This window comes from Solanum stenotomum, chromosome 10 (assembly GCF_019186545.1).
Source record: "Solanum stenotomum isolate F172 chromosome 10, ASM1918654v1, whole genome shotgun sequence".
NCBI classification, from domain to species: Eukaryota; Viridiplantae; Streptophyta; class Magnoliopsida; order Solanales; family Solanaceae; genus Solanum; species Solanum stenotomum.
This window is the reverse complement of record NC_064291.1, coordinates 9519778-9539880: the sequence shown is the minus strand read 5'-3', so window position 1 is coordinate 9539880 and position 20103 is coordinate 9519778.

Here is a 20103-nt window from a genome sequence, read left to right as displayed (position 1 = left end):
CCCCTATAAAGACTTTACCTTCTTCACTGTGAAGGGGGGCCGAAAATTTGGAGTTAGGGAACATATTAGGAAAAAAGGTTGGAAAAATAGAGAAATCAGCTTGGATTAGAAGACCATACTGTGAGCTACTAGCTATACATAGATGTATACAAATATTTAGGGAATAGATTTTGAGGTTATAGAGATTGGGAATCAAATTTCTGCTCCCGTTTGACTCTGCTCTGTTCACCGAGGTTCTCGGAGTCGTATTTCAGCGGTGGTGAAGTCGTCTCCTCTTCGTCTTGTTCTAGTTCGCTGCCCCGAAAAAGGTATACTTCCTCACTCGCTTTATTAGTTCTCTTGCGTGTTTCATCTTCAGCCTACTGTTGGAGTAGTTAATTTAGCTTAATGTTTCTTTGTTTCGTTCGAAATTTCAGTTTTCCAATCTTAGTATAGTTAAGATTTTTTTTTCTAATGATAATACACGATTTTCCTTTGCCCTCTTTTACCTGAATGTGATTTGGATATATGTATGTGAAGTGTTGAGATGTTGTTGGGTTTAGCTTTTTCATTAAGGTGATAAGAATGTGACCATAGCTCGGGCTGCGGCCTTTGTGTTCTTTTTATTGTAATGGATTCTTGTTAATACTAGATTGTGTATATAGTCTTTGTTCCCGCTTAGCCAGATTGATGTATGTATCATTTTGATTTGAACTTATGGTATTATGCTCATAACCCCGCTATCTTTATGTGTCGATTTAACCAAGGTTATCCCTACTTTTATTTTTTATTTTTTAGAAATTCATCTTCCCGTCTTTGCCTAATTTGAAAAACATCCATCATGAGTATAACTTGTTGCTTAACTTAGTCGTTTACTGGGTATTTGCTCAACATTTTTTTTTCTTTCTCTATGGATGTTATTTTTATGCCTATTTGTGCCGGTGTGTAGCATGGGATAATAATGTTTCTACGATTAGTTATTTGGAGGCGACTATTTTCTTCCTTTGATTAAGATGATTTAGTTGGCTATTGCCTCCAATATTTTGACCCTCTAGTATAACAAGTTTTCCTCTCGGGTCCCCCATGGATAAAATTTAGTTCTGTTATTGCTTGAAGTGGAATATTTGTGTAATGTGCAGCATGCTTTCCCTCTCTTCCTATTTTGAGCTATGTTGGTTGCTTATTACTTAATTATCATGGTGTAATCTATCCTTATTTTGTCCATGTGTAGCCTCTATTTTGTTGTTTTATTCAGTGATAGCTTTTCTTGAAATATCATGCCTTTGAACAAAGTATAATCACTTCCTTATTTATATTTTAAAGTTATTCAAGAAGTGTCCCTTTAGCATTTTGATTGGTTTGTTTCAATTCTTATTTATTTAGGATTATTGTGATCTATTATCTTTAGAAAGCATGTTTTGGAGTTATGGTCTTTCCTTTAATCCTTGGCATGTGATTTATAACGACCCATAATGTAACCCTTTTTTTATTTATTTATTTATTTATTTATTTTTATTTTTGTTAAAAAGCTTGTTCTATACTTGTTTGCTTGCATGAAGATCAATAACTCTCCTTATTCCATTTTTCTTATTTGTTCCATGATTTCTAATTTTCTTATCCTCATTTTCGTTACATGTGAAATGCTATCCGAGTCTATTTTGGACTCTACCCTTGCATATCCTTGAGTCGTTTGGAGTCATCCTCATATATTCAATGAAAAGAAGCTGAAACAGGTCCCCGGAAGTCCAAAAGCAAGTTGTATCACGTTGGGTACAGAGGAATATGCAAAATATATGCAACTATACAATGATATACAGGTTGAATGCGGAAATACTAGACATAAATTCGAAATACAGGTGCTGGAAGTTGAAGTGGGTTGTATACATTCGGTATACGGCTCGAGATACAGGAAATGGGGCCGATATACGAGTTGTATGCACTGATATACAACTTGTGTATACAAAAAACAGGAATTGATTTCAAGGTCCAAAAATCAGAATCTTGGGCCCAATGTTTCTGGGCAATAATAGGCCCAAACTTGAAATACTCCTTTCTCCCTTTTATTATTTTATTATATTTGACTAACACTTTGATTATCTTATGATTTAACTTAATTGAATTCCTCAAGAATGGTCATTTCATTTTATTTTTGAATTAAAGTATATATATTTTATTACTTTGTTTTTACTTTAATATTTTTCTTGTTGACATTTTATGATCCATTCCCCTTTAGTTCATTCCCCTAAAAATAAATAAGAAATGATAAAAATAACAATAGTAAAAAAAAACTAAAATAAAAAAAAATAGGTTAGAATAAATGAGCTCTTTTTAATTAATTTAGATTTCAAAAAAAAATAATAATAATAAAATAAAAATAATACTAATAATTAGTTGAAGTAAATTAGTTCTTTTACTTTGTTAAACTTTCCAAATTAGTCAAGGTCGTGAGTTTTTTTTTTTACTTAGTTAAATTCTAAAAATTATTAGTTAAAATAAAGTGAGTCATTTTACTTAGTTAAATTTTAAAATTAGTCAAAATCATTTTGGTCAAATCATCGGTCAACCGCGAGTTAGCGGGCATTCCAAGCGCCTAACACCTTCTCGAAATGTACATTTGAACTCGAACCCTTTTTCAATTGATTTTATGTGTTTAAATCTTTTGAAACCCTTGAGTTTTTCTTGATTTTTACTAAAAAAATTAAGTGGCGACTCTGTCCTTTTGGAAACCCGATTTCTCTTAAACCATAAGTTTAATCGGTTTTTCGAAAACTCAGTCATTTTCCTTTTATATATATTTTTCAATTAAACAGTAACGATCAGGAACGATCTCCACATTGTAGGCGAATCGTTCGATGAAGTCCTTAGCCACAGCGTTCCAACTAGACCACTGTCTCGTTTCATGAGACGTAAACCATTCTAGAGCCTCTCCGCTCAGACTTCGACTAAAAATCCGCATTAACAAAGCTTTGTCTCTTCCAACTCCCACGAGTTGGTCACAGTAGGCCCTCAGGTGTGCTAAGGGGTTCCCCGTTCCTTCGAAGATGTCGAATTTTGGCACCTTGAACCCTTCTGGGAGGTCCAAATTTGGATGAATACACAGGTCTTCGTAGCTCAATCCGGCGACCTCAAGAATGTAGTTCAATTCTTTCATGGCCTTTCTAATTTCTTCCTTCATATCTATCTTGGTGGTCTTTTTTTTTGACCTCCACTCTCTCTCCCTTTTCTCATAGTGGTCGAGCTCAGGTAGGGGTGGAGCAATGGAGGGACTTTGGGCATTCTGAGTGGCTTGGTAATTTTGAGGGAAGGTCTGGGGGTTGGTAGTTGATTTTGGTGATGGAGGGAAATGTGTGGGCGGTTAACATTTTGGCTTTGAGGGGGTAGGCCAGTTTGGTGGTTTGCATTGGGGGAAGGGAGTGGTGCTTGGGGGTTGGTATTTTGAGGAGGGGTTGGTGTTTGGTAAGAGGCTGAGGCGTAATGGGGTTTTGGGTGGTAAGGTCAATGATGGAGGGATTACGAGCAGGGCTTAAAGGCGGGTTCTGAGCTTGTTCCACGTTAGGAGGGGGAATTTGAGCTGGAGGTCTTCCGTCTGGTTGAGCGTTGACAGCAAAAATCGAAGGAGGCAAATCATTTTTTCTCTGCATCTCGACCCTCATCTCAGCAATTTGTTGCATCAACTGCAGGATCAGTTCATTCTGATCAGCAAGGGCAGGTTGAGCCACCACGACATCAGTAAGACTGATTTCTTCGTTGTTATCACCCATTGTTGCTTCTCCCTTTTGTGAACTTTGATTGGGGAAGGAATCTGTAGGACCTTTAGATCTAGTGAAATAAGGATGATCAGCCAGCTTATCGACATAAACCAGTTCTAATTACCTCTGTTGAGAAAAAACAACTCAAAGGCAAATATGTTAGTTTTGATTCGGCACAAATAATGCAAAATATTATATAGAAAGCAGATAAACATATAAAAGTTGCTTCGTTTGAGAACATGCTAACCCACGAATAATGGGGACTGACTTTTGAACAAGCAGGAATTTGCTCGTTTTTATGTTGAGGTTGGTGACTCAGAAAGGTTAAATTGCGTTGAGCTAAGGTCTTCTTGCTGCATCTCTGGCATTTGTTGATCTAAACTCAATGTTTACTTGTATAATGAAGGGGAAAAGAAAATTTTTAAAAGATAGGGATCGGGCCTTGAAAGGCTGCCTATGTATCTCCAAAGGGAGAATTCAGGCCCTACGTAGTTCGAATACAAAAGAAGTTTCATTTTCATTCATTCATTTCTTGAAAATTACAAGGAAAGTGAAAAGCAGACAATAAAGCTCCTAAAAGATAAAATGTGCCTCCACTCAGGCCATTCTTTTTCTAATTATCGCATTAATCACGGGGGGTAAACTCATATGCTTCGAGGGTGGTTTTCTCATTCTCTTCCTTCCATCGTCCTGAATAGGAGGCCTATAGACAATTTCCTCCCCAGTGCCTTCTTCAGTAGCTTCAGGTCTAGCGCCTTTGGGATCACTGTTGGCGGCCTTTTGGCTGAAGAAAGAGTGCTTTTCACGTGGCTTCTGAAGCATTATGGTTATATCTTTGAGGGTATCGCGCTTCTTCCGCACAACAGTTGTCTCTTCATCTATAACAGCACATTTTGTCATCTTTGCTGCCAACTCCGCATCTAGTGCCGCATTTGCTGCTCGTGCCACCGCGGTGGCGAACTCCACTTCTATTCTCCTTTCTCTGGTTTCTCGGATCTTTTGTCTAAGCCGCTGTAATTTCATCCTCAAATCCTCCTCAGTTAGCTCTATGTCGATACTTTTGCCTTTTTCCATCTTAGCTGCAATTTTACCTTTCATGAGATGATAAAGTAGTGGCTTAGGATTCGGTAGTAGGATTTTATTTCTGACTGAGAAACTTAAGACTCATGGAATTTTGGTCGGACATTTTGGTAGTGACTTGTATTTGACATTTTTCAATTTTTGTGTATATATATATATATATATATATATTTTTTTTTTTTTTTTTTTTTTTTTTTGACAAGGAGTGGGCTAAATTGTCCTCATTCAAAGCAACGTACCACACAAACAGTTAAACACACAAATATCGCGTCCTAAACATGCATGTGACCCTTTTGTGCCAAGGGTAGGCCTAGCGAATTGAAGGATGTATATGTCTTTTTCAGCCAATTAATTACCCCCAAAATATTTCATTAATAATATTCAAAAACGTTTGATAAACATAAAATTGGGGAAAAGGGTTCGAAAAGTAAATTACAAAACAAAGTACAAATAAAACAATCCCACGCAGGGGATGATAACAAACTTCAAGCTTCTCCTGATCCTTCACCAAGTCTGGCCCTCTTGGCGATGCTGACCTCTTCCCACATAGCATATATGTTCGCCCATATGTGATCTCTTGCCAACCGGCCCCCTTCTTGATGTCTGAATCTTTCGACCGACTGAATCTGTTGCTCCATGCTATCATCTAGTTCTGACATGCATTGCCTGGCTTTTCGTAACTCTTGCTTCAACTGAGCTATGACTTTGGCGTCCTCCGAATGTCGGTGTTGATGGTCCAACTCATTCTTCTCATACTTCTCTTGGAGTCGATGAAGTCGAATTTGATGTTTGACCCCAACATCTGCAATAATATGGGGAACATTTGGACCAGGCTCAATAGTTCCGGCGAGGCTCTTCTTCAACCATTCTTTGTAATCCTTAGAACATTCTGGACGGAATCTGTTTGGTACCGGCTCACCCAATACCCTTCGGGTCTTCCATGTTCTACGTATGTCTTCAGCATAAGAGACTCGTTCATTTTTATGATCGGTTGCAAATTTCTTCATGTTCGCAATTTGGGGAATCTCCTGTTTCCCTCCCAGTTGTCTAAGGACTCGACCGAGAGCATATGGTCTAGTCCCTCTTAGCCCGGCAAATATCAAGTAAGTGGTCTTTTCCGCTCGAATCACCATTTGCTTTGTCACCATCAAACTTTCTATCGACCACTGCACATTTTCCTCTCTTAGCCCTTGAAGTCTTGGATACCAGAATTTTAAACCTCCAGTTTTGTTACAATGATTATGGTACATCCACCAATTATGACCTGCAAACTGGTCTGATCGTCTCAACGGATCTGGTTCTTCCGGATTATGTGCTTTGATCAAGTGTCTCATCATCCACCACTGAAGTATCAGGTTGCATCCCTGAAAGAAACGCTCTACGCTTTGACACTTGTCCACAGCCCTATAAATGTCGGCCAAAATCATGGGTGCCAAAGTGTAGTATTTAGTTGCTGACCCGTAGCCCACCCCATAAAAGATAGCATGAGTGACCATTACTACACTCGGATGGATAGTATAGTTTGGTCCCTGGGGAAAGACCATCGTCCCAAGTAGGCATATCGCAAAGGCAAGAGGACGTGTCTCCTTCCATTTCTCTTCTGAGACAAACTCTTCTTTGAACTTTTCACAGGCTCTTGCACGTCCGAATCGGTAATAAAGCTTTCAAAGAGGAATGTTTGGCCCGAGCAGCTTGTCCATCCAATCAGCTTTGACGAGTGACAGTTTTTCTTTAATTTCAGCAAAATCCCATGTTTTTGGGAAAAGGAGATCTGATCAGGTTGGAACCTCCTTTTGTTGCACATGCCAACACTTTCGTAACTTGCCAGGACTTCTTCAATAGTCGGCGTCATTTCCACTTTCCCGAACCGAAATACCATATTGTCGCTATCCCAAAACTTTACCATTGTTCCAATTAAACCGGGCCAAGCCACCATTTCCATCAATGACGGGAGATTGCCTATGTGTCTTTGAACTTTTCTCTTGTCCCCGTTGTTCATGAACTTCCACCAAACTTAGAGATAAGGGTCAGGTATGGTCACCATTCGGGTTCTTAGAGGCTCATGTTCTGGATTCATTCTAAAAAAAAAACAGACAAAGGTAAGTTTTCCCCGCCCCCATTAGATAATTGATTTCTTTTTAAAAATATATATACATCCTTCAATTAACACATAAATATGATTGTCTCTTTATTGGCAAGATTGGCCAAATAGACACAAGGTGGGCTTCTAATGGGCCCAACACGCCTTGGGTGTTGGGTCAACTTAGTTCAAAATGCGCTAAATATCGGGATTTGGTTTCACTCTACGCTAGTTGACTAAGAGTGGCTTTTGAGAGACCGGAAACCCAAGTGGACAACTTAGGCTGGAATTCACGACAACCATTGGACGCATGACGAACCAATAAATTGCCGATCATTCCGAAAAATGGTTAAGTATAAAAAAGTCCGGTTGCGGTTCCGCAAAACCGTCCTTTAATATACTATACATACAAGAGAATATGCCATGAAATGCAATGACAGTTATATCAATTTAAACACGTTGAGAGCAGATAAACAATTTAACAATTAATACAATTAGTCAAATAAGTCAAATCTTATGATTAAAACTTAATTAAATCCCCAGCAGAGTCGCCATTTCTATTGTGCCGTAATTTGACTATCTCTAGAAAAATCACATTTTTGAAATGTTCTAAGTATAAAACAATTGGAGAAGAATACTTAGAAAAGAGTCGTCACTTAATTTTTTAAAGAAATTAAGAAAACTTATAATTTTCAAAGATTTAAACAGAAAAAAATCATTTGAAAATATCAAAGACGGTTCGAGGTTCAATTTACACTTCGAGAAGGGTTTAAGCATTCGAAGTGTCCGCTAACATGTGGTTGACCTGCGACTTGACTAAAATGTATTCGACTATTTTTAGGAAAATAATGATTTAACATAAAAAATAATAACTTACAATATTTGATTAACTTTGAGAAAATAATGACACATTTTATTTTGATTTTTAGAGAAAATGACTCAAAATGGAACAATTGACTCGAAATACAAGTGATTGAAATATTAATAAAACTAGATTAATTAGAATTTATTTAATTCATTTTGAAATAATAATTTAAATCAATTTATTAAGTTAATTGAAGAACAAAAGTTTTAATTAACCTTTTTGAGAAAATGACTAAGTAAATATTATATATATATATATATATATATATATTATTTTTTAATTGAAAAGGGTTTTGACTAACATTTTTTAAAGTTTATTTGAGAAAAATATTTTAACTTAACAACTTTAGGAAATAAGATGTAATCAAGTGAAGCGGCCTTAAAACATATCTTTTTAAGCTCAAGGATTTAACTTAATTAAAATATAGAATTTGACCAATATTTGATTACTAAGTGAGCACAAGAAGTAAAATGTATTAAAATAAATCAACACAAAGAAATAACTCGTCTTTTGGGGAATCTAATTAAGTTATTTAAAGTTAGAGTTAAATAAGATTAATCAACACACAATCAAACACTTAGAGTAGTAAACGAGATAATGAAATTGGGCCCCTTCTTGGGCCAATTTCGCAGTAATTTTAAGCTTCAATTCAATTCCCCTTTTTGGTATACAGCTGATGTATATTAGTGTATATCGGCATGTATATCAGCCCTGTTCATGTATTTCTTGCTTCCAAACATATGTATTCCGCCTCAGCCCTGTATTTTCATTTTTGAACCTGTATATCGATATTTTTTCCATTTTATACAGTGTATACCGCTATATACAGCAGGTACACAGCCTCCTTTTGGGCTTTCCGATCTGGAAACTTCAAATTTCGGCCCTGTTTATACCTCCAAGAACCTGTATTTCAGTCTCTTGCTAGCTGACTTGATGAAACAAGGTATTGGGCCTTTATGGCCCAATAGGAAAATGCGAGGAGAAGAGATATGAGTCCGAGACGACTCGAGTGGTATCACATGCAACACAAATGCGGGAATTAGTAGTCAATAATAATGTCTCAAAATCAAAATACTAAATGATAATGATAATCAGCCAATTGCAACTCAACAAAAGCATCAAATAGCTAACAACAACCATAACTCAACAAAAGCATCAAATAGCTAACAACAGCCATAAGCCAAGCAGAATACAAATAAATGGCCCAAAAAAAAAAACTAAAATAACTGAAAAAATAAACCAGAATAAACAAACTCTTAAGCTTAGACCCCACATTTTCAACTTATTTTATTTATTTATTTTATTATTATTATTATTATCATTTTATATTTAGCAAATTTTGATAAGAGATTGGGACAAACTAGCTACAAATGAAATAAGTCTACGATTAAATGTTTAATTACGAACCAGGGAGCATAAGATAGTTCCGAGGACAAACAAAACTCAAATCCTATAATATTCCACGAGAGTTAAGATCACAGGAATCCAAAATAACGGAATGGGTTCCACTAAACATAAAATCTAAAAAAAAAAACTCAAGAAAGATATACACTTAGCACTATAGTTAACTTGAAATTAGAAGCATAATTGACAGAACTTTCTGTTAACATGTTAAACATTTGAGAGGGTAATTATTTTATAACAACTTCTAAACATTCACGAAAAAAATGACATCAAACCATCATATTTCACCCTTCCAAGTAATCACACTTCAAAAAAGAACCAAGATAATTCCCACGTGATTAAGCCCATGATAGGGAGCAATTTCAATTTGTCTTGACAAATTATTACTCAAAATGATATATGACAGCAAACAACAATACAACTAAAAAACTAATCAAACCTAAAACCCAACTAATATTCTTGACATTCCAACCAAGATCATTAGGAGAGAAGTAACCAAGTTAGAACTAGCTAGTCATCATCTAGCCTTAAAAAAAAAATACGAGCTCACACACATGCTAAGTATATGGACATATGAGAAAGGAACACTTAACAGAGAACAATATGCATAAGTATAATGAAGCAGGGAGAAGGAACCATGTCAAGCCTTAATAGCTATAGTTGACTGACCAGAGCTAAGGCAAGAATAACATTTGAGCAAATCACGAATTTATCAATTAAGAAGGTCACACGTACTTACCAAGAAGCCAATTGAACTTAGGCTAAACAAGGAAAACTAGACTAAGAGGTTAAATGCAAACTAATCATGGAAAATGTCCCAAACTAAGCTATCGATGAGAGTTGAAAAAGAGAGGAACAATTTTCATATAAAATGCAGTTCACACAGAGATACTAACAATGATTTGTCTAAGCATTCACATTTTTTGTTCATTCAGGGAGCAGAAAATATGATTCCGAATCGACAGAGCGATAACTACTTGTATTTAAAACTCAAACTTTCAATATTATTTATCTTTCAAAGAAGTCATCTTACGTGATGAATAACAATAAGCAGCAAAGATCAAAATTTATAATAAAGAAAAGCACAATATACATCTACTATGTTTTCATAGCAAAAACACACAGAATGGCTTGAACAAAATTCCAACCCAAGAACTAACCAACTACGAATTGAAATGTCAAGAGAAAGAGGATTTTACCCTTTTTTTAGCAGCGAAACTAGAAACGGGAACGAGCAAGGATGAGCAGCGATGTTCACCGAAACACGACTCCGAGAAATCTTCAAAAAATTTTGATTTAAATATATTCTTTCCTCTCCACACTTAGCTAACTCTTAATATTTTTTCTTTTCTTTTTTTCGAGAACAAGAAGAGGGTATTTATAGAAAAGGGAATTGGGGGGAAAAGGTAGAATAGGAATTAGAAAATTGATTCCCCAAAATTCAAAATTTCAAGGGCCGAGGAGCTGCTTGTTGTACAAAATTTCAGCCAAATCCCACTAAATCCGGACGAACGAATTAGTGTGGACGGCTTCGATCAAGCCCACTGCCCTTTCGATCGACGTGGAGCCATCTTGTAGTCACAAGGTCGATGGGACGCAGTTGGTAGGGTTGGAACGGTTTGGTGAGGGCAGACGCCTGCTTCTTTCCATGGATTCCGCCGTTCCAGCCGCTGCTGCTTTGACGTTTTGGTCTGCTTTGCTGAAGAAGAAAGAGAACGTAGGTGGGGTCAATATTGCTGTGTATACGTATGTATTGAGTTGATGGGTTTCGGCTGCTATTTAGTTTGGAGGAATTGGAATTAAGGTAATCTTGGGTTGGGTGATTGTTATTGGAATTGGGCCAAAAATTGTAAGAAAAGGGTCCAAAGCTTGATCTCAAATGGGTTAAAGGTGAGGAAGGGGGTTAGATTTTGAATTGACAAATTGGCTTAATAGATTGCAACTATAGCCAATTAGAATTAATAAATTAGCCAAATTGAATTTAATTGGTGAATCCGGCTAAAATAAATAAATAAGACAAACTAATATTAATTAATTAATGATCTTCTTAATTTTAACAAAATAAAATAATTAACTTACCTATAAACTAGAATATTTCAAAAATATAATCGTAACTTAACTAAACGAATTTGATAAAATAGTTAAACAAAACAAAAATCTTTTTGAGATGACTTTCGAATATTCATAAAATATACTAGTCATATACATAATTATATAAAAGTATTTTTTATTATTTGGAAATTATAAAATGGCTAGATTTATTGGAAAATAACTAGAAAGATATTTGATTTTTAATAAAACTAATTATTTTAAATCGTTTGAAATTGAAGAAGATCGATGATTAATCTATAATGTGGAGGTCCAAAATTGGGTGTCAACAATATTTGTTTTAGTCAAGCCTTTTTACATCATTGTTTTAATGTTCTCTTGGGTAGAGTTGCCTAGGAGTGTCAACTAGAGTTAATTTGGGTGCAGCAAAGTTGTTGTTTGTTTAGCTCTTATGTTGGAGATCGGAGTTGGTGGCTAGAGTTAGCCTTGTGGGGTTCTTAAAGTCTAGACCAACTAGAGTTAATTGGTTTAATGGGCAATAAGATTATTGCTTAGTTTCCTTTGTAGTAGAGTTGCTACTGTAAGGGGGAAGGAATTAAAGAGTTTAATTCCTAGGTTGCAAGAGTTTGTAATCTGAAACTTTACTCCATTTGAATAAAATGGAGTTTGGGTTGAAATCTTGTGAATATAGGTCGTGGTTTTCACCGCCCTTGAGCAAGGGGGTTTTCACGTAAAATCAATGTGCCTGATTTACTTTGAGCTATTTATTTTCTGCACTTTTAATCTGTATGGGGACCTGGTCTTGTGATCACTGGTGGACGTGTACATTCTAATAATTGGTATCAGAGCTTGGGCTCTCTATCTGGTGAACACCAAGAGAGAGGTTCTTGCGAGGAATGACGACACCACTGAATGTGCAAAGAAGTCAGTCCCCCACAAAACCACCTCTTTTTGATGGTCAGTTCTATAGATGGTGGAATATTCGAACGAGTGACTATCTCATGGCTGAGGACATTGAGGTATGGAACATTATTTGTGAAGGTCCTTATGTGCCAGCTACGGAGGTTAATAATGGAGAGGTCACAAGAGTCATTCCCAAAATTCGACAATAATATAATGACTCTAACAGAAGATTAGTCCAGAAAAATCACAAAGTCAGGAAGCTATTGATGTGTGGCATTGGAGTAAATAAATACGATCTAATCTCATCTTGTGAATCTGCCAAGGAAATCTGGGATCTGTTGAGAACAAACAACTTATGAGGGTATTGAGGAAACAAAGAAATCTAATCTAGATCTCTTTACTACTCAGGTTGAAAGTTTAACCATAAAAAAAGTGAATCTATTCATGAAATGCGTACCAGATTCTCCACCATTACAAATGAGCTTATGTTCATTGAAGAACCAGTCCCTGTGTGCAAGCAAGACTCTAAGATACTGGAAATTCTTCCCAGATCTTGGACAAATGAATTTGTGATTGATGATAAGACAAGGGATCTGAAGTAAAGATGTTGGATGCACTATTTGAACATGTTCAAGTTCATGAGACGGACAAAAAAAATGATGGTCTCATTCTCAAAGGCAAAGACAAAAGGTCGGATCCGATTAATGAGGTTGATCAAAAGAAAGATGCAAAAAGGGACAAATCACTTGTTCTCAAGGTTTCACAAAGTGAAATCCCTGAAATAAATGAGAACATGGGCTATTTCACTCGAAGATTTCAAAAAATCGTGACAAAATGTGGAGCTCTCATAAAGAAAGGCAATCTTGACAAGGCTACAAACTCAAATGACTTGTGTTTCAAGTGTGGTAAACTAGACCTCTTCATTAGAGACTGCCCTAGGCACAAGGGTGAACACAAGAAATTTGTCAAGTCCGGAGGAGACAAGAACAAAAGTAGGGACCAGATCCGTGACGAGTCAAGCAGAAGAGAAACTGTTGATTATAGGGTGAAGAAAGCTTTAACAGTCTGGGAAATACCTCAAGTGATTCAGTTGATTCTGAACACTTTGGTGATGCTTTCATGGAGAAGTCGGATGATAAAGATGCTAATGAAGAGGCAACCTTATCATACTTCAAGAAAAACTTGAATACTTTTTCCATTAGTAAATTGAGAAAGCTAGTTGTTGTACTAATTGAATTGATTGGTGCGCTAACGACTGAGAATGATCTCGTGAACAATAGCCTAGACATCTGTAAAGATGGAAAGATTGCTCTAGTCACCCAAATATCTAATATTGAAAAATAAATGGTTGTTCTAGAAGCTGAAAATCTAGAACTGAAGGAAAAGATAAAAAGGGTGACTACTACAGTTTCTAAAAGGAAAAACTAGGCAAGTAGCTTGCAGCTGGAGCTTGAAAATAAGTTGCACACTGCCGAAATGAAGATGAAATTGGCTCTAGAAAGAAATCTTATGTTGGAGAGGGACCTAGTCCGTGTAAAAGAGGAACTGAACAAATCCCTCAAATGGACCACTTCTTCTAAGATTCTTACAAATTTAATAAGTCAGGGCAACAACAGTAGAAGAGGGCTGGGTTTTGAGAAGATAGATCTCCCATACAATCCTCACAACAAATATGTTTCTATTGCTGATAATTTGCTATGTGTGCATTATGGTTGAAATGACCATCTTAAGAAAGATTGTCATATCTGGAAAAAAACATGAAGAAAGTTGTTCAAACTATTTCAAACAGAGGAACAGACAGAAGAAGGGACCTGGTCTTGCTTCTGGTCCCGAGTTGAAGAAAACCAGTATGCCTTACTAGACAAAAGATTTTCTTATCACTCTGTTATCTCAAATGGGTTCCCAAGGCTAACAGGTGATTTACTATGCAAGTGAGAGGAGGTAGCATCAGTCAGTGTTGATTTATGAATAGTGGATGCTCAAAGCATATGACTAAGAAAACTAAAAACTTCTTCTCTCTCAAGGCACTTCAATGTGGAGGTGTCTCTTTTGGCAATGGCAAGAAATGGTACATTGTTGGTGTAAGCAGGACTTGAAAGTTTGTGGAACACTTTTTTGAAGTTGTGTACTATGTCAATGGGTTGAAGTATAGTCTTCTAAGTGTTTCACGAATTTGTGATAAAGGAAATTAAGTACGTTAAGTACTTATCAAATAAATGGGTGGTCACAACTTAATCTCTCGGATGATGATGTTGACAGAAAAGAGATGCAAGAACATGTATACTACTGATCTAAACACTGCTCGTTGCAACATTCTTACTTTCCTTGGTGCTCAAGGTGAGAATACTGATCTATGATACATGAGGCTTGGTCATGTGAGTTCTTCTCTTTGAACAAACTTGTGTCAAGGGACCTGTGGACGTCTGCCCAAAATAAAATTTACAGATGACAAAGTTTGTGATGCTTGTGTTAAAGAGAAGCAGATCAGACCATCTTTCAAGTGGAATAAGCAGGATGTTAATCTTTCAAAGAACTTTCAGGCTAAAATGGTGAGTAGTACATATTCTGTGACCAAAATGATGATATTGGAAAGTTTAATCTCAATGATGTTGAAAGAGTATTTGTGAGATATGCTTCCTCCAACAAGGCTTATCGGGTGTATAAAAACAAAAATTGTGCAGTAAAGAAAGTGTTCATGTGATTTTTGATGAGTCGGGAAAAATTAAGAAGTTGCAAAACAAAGAAGATTCTGAGATGGAAGAGTTGCTTCAAATTCAGAGATGATCTAAACAGTGAGCTTGCTGAAAATATCCTCTTCATGAATCCAGCAACCCCAAGGAAGCTGATGCAGATGATGAACCTGATGAGGCATCCGGTCCGGTAAACAATGCTGAAAAAGATGATGCAGATCAAACTGATAATGTGAATTCTAAAGGTGAGAATGAAGAAGCTGATCAAACTTAGTTTGAAAGAAGCAAAGTATGACACTCGGTTCTCCGACCAGATGACAGGTTGTCCAAGTTCCTTTTCAACAATGGTTTCAAAAGAGGTAAAATTGACAAAATCCTCTTTTTAAAATCACAAGGAAGGGAAGTGTTGATTATTCAAGTATATATTGACGATATCACGTTTGAAGCAACCTTTGAGATGTTGTGTGAAAATTTTGTTGCACTCATGAATAGTGAGGTTTGAAGTGAGCATGATGGAAGAATTCAATTTCTTCTTGGAGGTGTAGATCAAGCAAACTTATAAATGTACCCTTGTTTGTCAAGAAAAGTACATCAAGGAGCTGCTCAAAAGGCTTAACATAATTGAAGTCTAGACAATGTTAAAAGGGGGTAATGTCATCATGAAGCTTTGCAAAATGGAAGATCAAGTGGCTGACATCTGCGCCAAAGCCCTAAGCAAGGACCAGTTTGTCAAGAATAGGGACTTGGTTCCATCTCAGAGAAGCTACTGAAGAAGTTTCACATTATAGATGTTAAGACAATTAATACTCCCATGGGGACCAACTTGAAGCTGGATGCTGATGGATCTTGTCGAGATGTAAATGATGCAAGTACTAGGATTTATTCAAGATTTCAAGGTTGTCCAACGGAATCACATTTGAAGGTTGCTAAGAGAATCCTAAGACATTTGAAGAAGACAAAGACATGGTTATATTCTGTCAATCAAGAGATCTTTTGATTTGGAGGAATATGGTGATGTTGATTATGCTAGGTATCAAGTTGATAGAAAGAGTACTTCAGGAATGACTTATGTTCTAGGCTGATCTCTCACTCATGGGGAACTAAAAGGCAAGATTCAGTTGCTCTTTCAACAACCGAGGAAGAGTATATAGCAGGTGCATCTTGATGTACTCAACTCTTATAGATCAAATAGCAACATGAAGCTCTAAGAATACCTGGCTGAGATAATTAAACTGTAGTTGGGGATGCTGAAACCTGATCGAATGGATCCTTCCTGAAGCAATCAACCCTCTCATGACTATGCAAATAGAGCAGGTATCCTTGTTTTTCAGTTATGTATGTTTTAGCAAATCATTCTTATACCTTTTGTAGGTATACACACATGGTAGAATTGTCGATGGAAAGGGGAGGCAAGGACAGGTCTAGGCAATTACATTCAAATTACAGAGAGGGACTCGGTCCGTTCTCGAGGTTAGCACTCTTAACATTACATTTGAATTATGCATGAGAACCGTTGCAATTGCCACATGTATGTCATTCAGGTATCTGACCGTTGTCCCATCATTTGAGTACCAAAATGACACTTCCTTTCACATAATACACCCTTTCACTTTCTTTATACTCCATATTTCTTTTCAAATCCTCTTCCAAAATCAGAAATTTTTAAAACCCTCTCTACTCCTCTCTAAAAAACACTTCAATATTAAACCCTTTGTTCCTACGAGAGAATTTTTCGATGGAGAAATATTTTAGTATGAAGAGGGACCAGGTCCAACAAACAAAGAGAACAAGGTGGAAAAGATGATGTTCAAAAAGGAAGAGGTTGATATTTTGAGAACTCAACGTATTCTGAATAGGAGGGTGTCTGACCTTGAAAAAAAAATTAAAAAAAGAAAGGAAAAAAATTAAAAAATTGAAATGTTTCCTCAATTATTGATCTATCATCCCGAAGACCTTGAGTAAGTTTGATTTTACCAATCTTTCTGTCATGAGAAACTCAGGCTTGCGTTGGAAGCTATGACAGTTGCTCTTGCTAATAGGGATACTGAAATGGTTTGCCTGAAGGCTCTGCTTCTGAAATAACACAATAGGAGGACCAGGTTGAAAAAAAAAATTGGAAGCCCTGAAGGTTCAACATGAAGCCCGGGCAGCAAAGAATGCTGAACTTCAAGAGAGGCTTCTGAAAAAATCATGCTAAGGGATGTCCTCTACTAATCCTATTCTTTCAATCCCTTGTTCCTAAGCCATTCCCTCTCTTCCTAAATTCCCATGTCAGTCCTCATTTCTCTTTTTTAAATCGTTTGGGTATTATCCTGGTTCTCATCGTAATAATATTTGCAATGCTTTGAGTGTTGATCTTTTCTTTATGAATGAAAAATGCCTTGTTTCTACTGGCTTGTCTCATTACTTTATGCATTTTTACTCATGCTCAATGTTTTCCAAGTGGCCATGAATTTGCTTGAACTGCAATTCTAGCAACCTGGTTTACTACTTTAACCTTTTTTTTATGATGTCAAAAGGGGAAAATTGTTAAGGTATGAGATCAATGATATGAAATTGCTAAGATATGAGAGAAATGATGTTAGCTACTTGAAGAGGACATGGTTATTTCGATAGGGGGAATAAATTCTAGTCACTTGAAGAGGACATGGTCATGCTGATAGGGGGAAGACGTTGAACAAGTTTGTCATCATCAAAAAAGGGAAAATTGCTATTTTGTTGCTGCTGAGAAGTTTTGATGATTTAACAAACTTTGGGAATGATGCAAAAAAGGGGATCAATCCAGTTACCTAAAGAGAAATGCTAATAGGGGAACTGGTGAAAGGGGAAAGAAAGTGAATAAGTCTGTTATCATCAAAATAGGGAAAATGTTATTTTGGAGTTGATGTTAAGTTTTGATGATTTAACAAACTTAGGGATCTAACAAGAGACTAGATCCTTGTTATCGGGACTGACGACAGGGCAAATGAATGAATAAACTCAATGTGAGGAATATTTGTGTTTCATCATCAGAAGGGGGGAAAATTTATATTCTAGGTGTTTTGATGATCCTCACAAATGCAGGGACCCGGTCCCTGGCAGAGTGCTCTCGTCTAGATTTAAAGTGGGGTACAACTATAAAGCTGTCTTGTTAGAATGGTTAGTGAAAAGTGCAATGTACTTCACCAATAGGAAGGGCGGACAAGGTTGTTTGTGTCAGTGGTCAAAACTCTTGTTGGTGATTGATATATACAACAATAAACAAACACCATTATTTATTCAAAAAGAGAGAGAGATCTTCTCAAAAACTCACAAAGAACACATTGCAAGGGATCTGGTCCATGCAAGACTGTGTATGTGAAAAGATGACACCTCTGATATGGTAGGTGCACGTCTTTTTAGAAAAGTAGACTCTCATCCAATAGGGTCGTCTCAAGAGGTTTGTGTCCATTTAATATAATCTCTTCTCACTAGACACAAACCAAGATTTGGCAAACAAAATTCATAAGCTTACAAAGAGAAGGCCATCTTCAAGAAAGAACACTACTCATATCAACAAGGGACTTGATGGAGTGCTGAAGCGTCTTGTTGTATTTTGAGCTTTGTGTCTTATGTGCTTACATTATAAATCTACTCCTAAGTTATAAAGGATAGTAGATCAGTTGCTTGTCTAAGTCTTTAGGTTGAGTCGTATTAACTAGAGTTAGTTAGTCGATTTATCTTTACTTTAGTCAAGCCTTTTTACATAATTGTTTTGATGTTCTCTTGGGTAGAGTTGCCTAGGAGTGTCAACTAGAGTTGATGTTTGGGTGCAGCAGAGTTGCTGCTTGTTTAGCTCTTATATTGGAGATCGGAGTTGGTGGATAGAGTTAGCCTTGTGGGGTTCTTAAAGTCTAGATCAATTAGAGTTAGTTGGTTTAGTGGGCAATAAGATTATTGCTTAGTTTCGTTTGTCGTAGAATTGCTACTGTAAGGGGGAAGGGATTAAAGAGTTTTAATTCCTAGGTTGCAGGAGTTTGTAGTTTGAAACTTTGGATGCCCTGAGGTTTGAAGTCATTTGTTTTGCTCTGTTTGAATGAAATGAAGTTTGGGTTGAAATCTTGTGAGTACAGTTCGTGGTTTTCACCCCCCCCCCCCTTTGAGCAAAGGGGTTCCCACGTAAAATCATTGTGCCTGATTTACTTTGAGCTATTTATTTTCCGCACTTTTATTCTGTTTGGGGATTTGGTCCTGTGATCACTGGTGGACGCGTACATTCCAACCCAAGGGAATGTGATAGGTCGGTTCAGACCGACCAATCAAATCACACAGGTATACCACTCCCTACAACTATAAATAGGGGTCCTCATTATTCTTAGAAGAGGAGGTTTTTCAAGAACAAGAAACAAGACGAGAGCTCGTGGATTAAAGGCTGCAAGTTCTCTACAAGTTGCAAGTTCAAGCAATCAAGTTCAAAGTTCAAGTTCAAGATCAAGAACATAGGCAAATACCAAAACGTTCAAGATCAAGTTACTTGTTCATACTCATTATTCGTCGTAACCATACAAGTGTTCGTGACGAATAATTCAAAACCAAGTTTGAAGACTAAGATTCAAGTTCGAGCTATTCAAGCCCTTGACTCTAAATCAAATTCAAGTTCTACATATTTCATATTATTTTGAAGAATCAGAGGATTATCATAGAGATTGTAACACGTACTACAGTTTTAGATCAAACACTACACTTTGTTACTCCGATTTTCCTGTCTTGATTATTTATTTTTCTCGGCACAAAATTTGTTGTTTACAATGTATTTTCTTAATAGAAAAATATATTATCATAAAAATGACGAATAATTAAGGTCGTGAATGTTATTATAAATGTTGTTAAAAATTATGTTTATATACATGAATGTAAAAGTGGTGTATTAAAGAGAGTTTAAGGGGATATTTTTGTTATTTTACATACTTTATCTTAGAATAAGTTATCCTGGAATTACTATTCCACCTCAGTGGGGGATAACTTATCTCATGACTAATTATTAATCTAAGTTATCCCAACATTTGCAACCAAACAACGAATTAAAGGTCACTTAAAAGTTATCACAAGATTAACTCTTCTTATCCAGGCGATGGTATCCTTTCACATTTATTATCCATTTTATTATAGACATTTCAAATTATTATTTTTCCTAGCTACACCGCTATAGTGTTTCTCAATTTATTTGAAGCATATAATTTTTTTAAAAAAACATATAATTCCTTTTCTTTTTTTCTATGTTTACATTACAAAAAATACATATAATAAAAGGGAAAATGCATAAGTACCCCCCGCCTATACCCGAAA